This window comes from Anomalospiza imberbis, chromosome 21 (genome assembly GCF_031753505.1).
Source record: "Anomalospiza imberbis isolate Cuckoo-Finch-1a 21T00152 chromosome 21, ASM3175350v1, whole genome shotgun sequence".
NCBI classification, from domain to species: domain Eukaryota; kingdom Metazoa; phylum Chordata; class Aves; order Passeriformes; family Viduidae; genus Anomalospiza; species Anomalospiza imberbis.
The window spans coordinates 7,041,182-7,048,395 of record NC_089701.1 but is presented as its reverse complement, the minus strand read 5'-3'; the positions used below and the strand labels follow the sequence as shown (position 1 = coordinate 7,048,395).

Genomic DNA, 7,214 nt, shown 5'->3' with positions numbered 1-7,214 from the left:
TGCTCCCTCAGCCCTATTGCATTAGGTAGAAAACACAAGTGCTTAAAAGCCAGGGGATAAATAATTAACAGCATCATGCATCTTTTATTCCCTACATAAAGCATATAAAGGGTGAAATCCTCACCCATCCAAAGGCAACGTCGAAGTTCTTCTTGACTTTGGATGAACTTGTGTTTCACCTAAATTGTTTTGCCAAATACAGTGAAATGTGTTGTAAGATTCCTCCACAATCTTAATTCTGACCCAAGAGAGATCATTTTCTATCATCACTTCTTGAATTTAAACAGAAAACAAACCCTTTAAAAAAAAATGTGAAACACACCTACCAAATGAATGTTGATTTGAAGACAAACAATATTATGGATTTTTTTTTTAGTATAAAAATGGGCACATATTCACTTATTGAAAATTCAGTATCACTTAACAGTAATGGTACTTAGAAATACTTCAACTAACTAATGGCATTTGCCACCTAAGAATATTTTTTAAAAGAAAATGTTTGTACACCAAATTCAGTGAAATAAAAATGCCACATAAAAGGGGGAAAAAAAAGAAAACAATTCACAGGTTAAGCATGAGGTTGTTTTGTCAAAATAAAGAGTGCACTTCTTTGTACTCTGTTTAAAAACATATATTTATTATGTGGGCAATATATTGTTTCAGGAGTCCTTAATCATTCATTTCCCTGTTTTTAAGTGTGAGGGCTTTGCAAATGATGTGATAACTAAGTACATTGTTGTCACTTAGCAACCTTAACTTGTCTCTGAAACGAGTTGTTTGTTTCTATAATAAATGAGACACTCGGATACCATGGAGATGAGCAGAGACCTTGTCTGCTTTGCCAGAGCCCATCCTGGAAAACGGGATATTGCTTGGAGGGATGAGGTCCTCACACAGAGGAGCAGCTCTTCTTTCCTGTCCACGGCACAGAAATGTGGGCACTGCTGTGTTTGTGCTGCTCTGAGGACAAGATTCACTCTCCTTTCAGGCAGAAAACCTGGGATTTTGGCCTTAGCCATGGTCAACTCTCCAGTGTCCAGGACGTGGTGGGTTTGCAACCAGCTCTCAAATGCTTTTATTGTTATCATCAGCCTTCAGTGAGAAACTTTACCCTTCACACTAAGCTCCACGCTTGGAAAACAGCATCTTTTCATCTCCAGGCAGCCCTGCTAGAAGCACACTGGGTGTCTTCTTGGCCCCTAATTGCTCCTTTATGCCCCTCTCGTGCTATAACACAGCTCTAAGGGCAGTTTAAGCATCTGGAGGAAGATTGCTGGCCTCTGGGAAGTCTGTGATAAAGAACCTCCACTATGGCTCCTCCAGATGGGAACTGATGCCACACCTTGAGGGCTGTGTCTGTGGGAAAAAGGGGAAAAGACAAATAGCATGGCTGAGATAGTACTCCCTCCCTCAAATCTGAGCTTCTGGTATCTGGGAGTAAATTAAAGCACAAGGCTTAATAACAAACGTCAAAACAGATTTTAGACAACTCTATTCCCTTCTAAAACTGTATTTAATTGTACAAGACTCCAGTAAATCCCTGGACACTGTTGACCTGCTAGAGCTCACCTGATTTTTCCATATCTTCTCCCTCACTCCTTTCCTGCATTTCCTGACATTCACACGATCTGCTCCTATGGCTGTTACAGCTCCTTGAGTTTAAATTAATCTTTTAAAGAAGGATGAACCACACAAACTTACTTTTGGTTTTAGAAATCACATCCATATTCATCATCCACTAATCATGTTTGATAAATCAGGATTCATTGTGCAACACTCTAACCCTTCGTGTTGCTTCACTTTTTAATCTCACAGGGGAAGCAATCATCGCTGCCAGGGGGCTGGGCTGGGCTGTCTCGGGTGTCTGCTTGAGTCAGCTCCCTTGTTTGTACAATGCAGCTTGTGCTCCTGGATCTAAGCTATCATCTAAAAACATAATTAAGTCTTCAGCACTTCAGTAGCAAGAGGAATCTTCACAGTGTGAATCAAACAGCATCTTCTCAGTGATGCTGGCCTGAGCCTGCAGCTCAGCTGTGAGAGCAGCTCGGAGCTTTCTTCTCATTCCAGTGGTGTAAGCACTCAGAAACCTGGAGATGCTTTGCTGCCAGGTCAGCCATGGGAAGAATTGCAGCTGCAGTCAAAGAATAAACAGAGAGATGTTTGTAGGGATCAGCAGGGTCTGTTATTATGCAGTGGCTGGCTTCACCAGGTGCACTGTGTGGATAAGGGCAAGGAGGTGGCATTTCTGCCCCTCACATCATTTGGACAGGAATGTGCATGTTTGTGTGGTTTTTAACTCTATGCAAAATGGGATTTTTTGGCAACACCTAGGTAAGTGCAAGATTAGCTACATCACCTTGTTTTTCTACCCCTATCTGTCCATTAATCCTGATCTTTTCTTTAGAGGAGGAGCCTTCACATAAGTCCAGCTCCTCTGATCTATTCCATCTGCTTCTCCTGCTGCCAGCTCCATGATCCCTTCTTCCCCACAGCCTGAGGCAGGAGACAAGCAGCCCACAGAGGGGGAAGGACAGTGACAAAGTGAAGTACTCTGGGCCACAGACCTCCTCCTGGGGATGATGTCAAGGCTCTGGCTCTGCTCCATACACTGGAGTTGCTCTGCTTTCCCACAGTCTCAAGTTTTGGGCTCCCCTGCTTTCCCAAAGAAATATAGGTGTTATTTGCTGAAGCAGATTCTAAGCCTGCCACACTTAATAATTCAGTGGTGAACTTTCGAGCTGTGTGCAGGTTGAAAAATAACTTGCTTTAGTAAGTACAAAATCTCCATTTCTGCTGCTTTTGCTTCTCCTTCCCTCCTCCTCTTGCCCGTGGCCCCAGCAGCCCCTGCAATCCAAACACTCCCTGTTATTATATTTTGGAGCAAAAAGGAAAGGCAGGAGGGGGAGAAGAAATTAATTTCCTCTCTGTGGGATGTTTATTGTTTTTCCTGCTCTCAGCCATCCAAGGTCTCTGTCGTTTTACATGACATTTTATAATGGGAACAGTTCTTGTGGGTACCAATGAGTTCATCTGCAGAGAACGTGGAGCCTGGAGATTTAAATTTATACCTCCCTGCCATGGCTGTAATTGGGACTCCCAGGAGAGGAAACCCTGACAAGTGACACAAATAACCCCTGCCAGACCCCTCTCGGGTCCTGTAGCAGCAGGAACCCCAGGAGGACATCCATGATCAAATTACCCTTAAACAAATGCTCCAGTCTCCAGTAACTAAGGATGTCACTGCTGAAGGTCAACAAGGTGTATGTATGTGTAATTTGATTATTTGGTTTAGCTCCCATTGCCTGCTCCCAGACAAAGATCAGGAGCTGCAACACTGGCAAAACAGAACTAGAAGAAGCTGCAAAACTAATTAAAACTCGTTTCTCCAATTGTCTAGGAATACATTTATTTAGGCCTTCCCTACCCCTCTAGCTATGCAGGCATAATTACACCAGCACTGTTTCCCTGAATATAAATGAATAAAATAAAGTACACACGTTTTCTCTCCTGTGAATTGAAATTTGGCAATGTCTGTGATATTCATTTGGGGAGCTGATAAAAACATTTTGAAGATGTCAGCATCTCAGTGGAAAAGAGGAGGTTAAGAAAGATTGATAGGCAGATAGATATGGATATGCAGATATATCCATAGATATAGATGTATAAAAATGATTTACAGTTTGCTTCTTTTCTCCCACCCTTTTGCAGTAAGCTTTTTAGGGAAACTACGTATTGTATAAATAGATGTAATTTCCATGGAGGAGGAAAAATAATTAATACTGATGTGTCAGCTGCCAGGGAATGTATTTCAGGTGCTGCACTGCTTTAGCTGCTGGTTAAAAGAGGAAAAGTCCCCATAACTGAGCCACAAACTGTGCTGGTGTAAAAATTCTGTATTGACCTTTTCAAAACACAAATAGCTCCTTCTGATAAAAATAGTAAGACAAAAATTCCAGATCATATGAAAAAAAAAAAATCATGGGATGAAAATCTCAGACTGGATTATGTAGGAACTTCAAACTCAAAGAATAAACGAGTTCATCATTATTGATTAAATTATTATTATTATTATTATTATTATTATTATTATTATTATTATTATTATTATATGTTAATTTATTCTGGATTTCCTCCCAGAATGTACAGGGTTTGAAACATAAACATACTTAGTTAGCACAGAGCTTTTTTGTAAGCCCAAGGCCTGGGAGAATCTGTAAGTTCCACAAAAGCTTGGTGGACTCAGGAACTTCAGGAAGATTTTCTTAGGAAAAGTCAGTCATGGTGTGAAGGAGCTGCTTTGTTCCTTGCCCATCGTTGTCTCTCAGTCACCACCCAGGGCTCCTACTCCTGGGAGAGCCCTGTTGACACCTATCCTGGGGTTTTGGTGTGTCCTGACCCTGTCACGTTCCAGTCGTGCTCCTGTTGGCCATCTGGACTCTCCCCACTGCCAGAGGAGCAGCTCGTGCCACAGGCTGGCATTCCCAGGCATTCCCTGGCATTCCCAGGAACTGCAAATGTGCCATTCAGGACTCACCTCCATGCAGCTGCTCCTGTGAAGGACAAAGCCCAGGGATTTTTTCCTGGGTGATATCGCAGGGGATGGGAGGAAGATCTCCAGCCCTCCTCCAGTGTATCCCAGTTCAAGGAGGCACCCAAAGACCCTTCTCAGGGTCCTGAGCTGTCCAAACTGCCCAGGCAGGTGTAGCCATCCTCTGATGCCATACACAGCCTGCCCAGCTCATCAGCTCACATCCTTCCTAACAAGTTTTCCCAATATCCCACTTGCTCGGGGCTCCAGGCCATTCTGTGCTGGTGGTAAAAATTACAAGCACAGAATCGGATTTTTGTGTGTTACCCTCAGCTCACAATCACCAGCAGATTATTTAATTGCATGGGAAAATGTTCTCTTTAATCTTTCAGAATTAGTCATCTCTTCCTCAGTCATCTCTCTATATTTTTGGTTAGATAGACTGAAAATCTTAATATATCAGTGACATTTATAGCACATGTTAATATTATAAAACGTCAGAGCTCTATTTGCAGAAATGAATACTGATGTGATGGCAGTGTTTTATTATGTCAATGACTTTTATTATAAATATGATAAAACAGTATCATCTTTTTTTTTTTTTTTTCAAATTTAAAAATAAAACCACCTAATAATTTATCCCAAGGTTACCGCTGTGCTACCTGGTTAATTTGTTCAATAGCAGTGCTAAAAAAATATCCACCCTGCAATGGATTTTCACGTTGTGTGGTCATTTGATGGATGTTATCATTGACCTGAAGGTTTGTTTAGGATTAGAGCAGGACAGAATGCACAGGAGCAGGGCTCACACAGCAGATTCCTGGGGACACAAAGCCAGCAGGTGAAACCTACTTTTAAGGGGATAATTAATCATTGCCAGAGAGTGAAAGGTGGCTGGATGCCACAGAATCTCCACTGCTCTCTCCAGGACTGCTGAAATCGCCAGCCTCAATCCCACCTGCCCTGTCTGCAGATGAGGCTGCTGAGGGGGTTCCCTCCTCCTCTTGAGGCTCCCCTGGCCCTCAGGTTCATTCTCAGAGATCCAGGAGCTCTGGGTGGTGTCTTGGATGAACCCATTTTATGGGCTATGATCCCATCTTACTAATTAATCTTTATTACTACAGCTGTGGTAAAGGGAACTTGGTGGTAGTAGCACTTCCAGCCCCAAAAAGTGTCAAATTCACAAAAAATTAAGAGTTCATTATGAGGAAAATGATATTTTATGCTAAAGCTGAGTAAATAAGCAGGGTTTCTGTAAATTTCTGCTCTGTCTCTGTTTAAATTGCCTAACTTACCTTTGAAAATTGCATGCCTGTAAGAATCATCTTTAAAAGCAATAAAATAGTAATGTATTTAAAAGACAAGATGGGAAACCTGGATTTGATTCATACAAAGCAGCATTACTCCAAGGGCTGGGATTTTTCAGAATACCAAGGAATATCATGGAATTCCCTCCAAAGTTAGAGCAGCCACAATAATGAAGAGGCACATCCATGTTCTCTGAGCTGACACACAGCACAAGGAGGGATCTGTTCCCTGGGGAGAAGTGCAGGGAGGATGGAGATTGCAGCATTGAGGTGCTGTTGCTATGGTTAGTGATGTGCAAGGCTTCAGGATTTGTATTTCTTTTAATTTAAACTTTTTTTTTCCCCCTCCTCCCTCTCCTCTTCTGTCCCTGTGCAAAGGGAAACCCAAGATTCCAGTCCCTGTAAGGAAGACATCTGTTCTGGTTGGTGGCTGGGAGGAGGTCAGGAAGAGGCTCTTGAAAATGCCTGTCATGCAGTAGTAGATAATAAATCCAGAGGAAAATTAAATTAGTGGGTGTTTTTAATGGCAGGCATCTCAAATGTCTGGTGAGATGCCCAGTCTGGTTTTTCAGAGCTCGCTGGCACTGAGACCTGGCAGAGTCACTGCTGAGAGGAGGTGGGCAGAGGGGTCTGTGGTGGGCACTGAATGAAAAGCTGAGGGGCCAAAGTGACAGCCTCTTGAGATGGCACCAAACTGAATAGCTGTGGGAAATGGATCTTCTAAAGCTGATAGAGCAAGAAACACTTATAGTGTATTGTAATTAAGAAATAGTTGGCTTCTGATTGTAATGGCGTGAATTATAACATCTGTATTATTTCACTCTTCACATAAGACTGAAAATAGAATAAAAGTTTTTAAAACACCTTTCAGTTGCCCCATCTCTGGGTCAGAAAAGAGTTTAATCCAACAAATAGCAGTACTGGGCAGGGGAGCTCCTTCAGCTGCTCCTTGAATGAAAAATATCCCCAAACTGCCTCTGCTCAGCTCAGTAACGGGATGTTTGTGGGAAGAGAACACTGGTGTCCAGTCCCGAGAGCTCCCACAGGGGCAGGTGTGGACTGGCCATCCCTTGGACACTGCCAGAGGGACAGGCTGGGCTGTGTTCTGGCTGTGCAGGACCCTCCTGCCCCTTTCCTGAAATGCTGTGTCCTGTGGGTGGTGTTTAGGGAGGCTCCCTGAGGACTCCAGCCTGAGGGAGCAGGGTCAGAGAGGGCTTCTCTCTCCCACAGGTGACTGCAGGCAGAACAGCAGCTCCAAAAGAAAATGCTGCAGCTTCTCTTTTAAATGTTTCGCTGGGCTCTTGAGAAGGTTCTCAGACATCTGCAAGGCTCTGAAGGATGCAGTGATGAGCCCACTCATTCATAGCACTGCCCAGCAG

General features: G+C 43.1%; 1 long non-coding RNA gene across 1 annotated transcript; it reads right to left on the bottom strand.

The window, feature by feature from the left end:
- Positions 1-304: 304 nt before the first annotated feature.
- LOC137486286 (uncharacterized) lies at positions 305-4,640 on the bottom strand. Its single transcript, XR_011005659.1, has 2 exons — positions 4,535-4,640; positions 305-2,131 (listed from the first exon to the last, which is right to left on the bottom strand). It is a non-coding gene; the product is annotated as an uncharacterized lncRNA (long non-coding RNA).
- Positions 4,641-7,214: the final 2,574 nt, after the last annotated feature.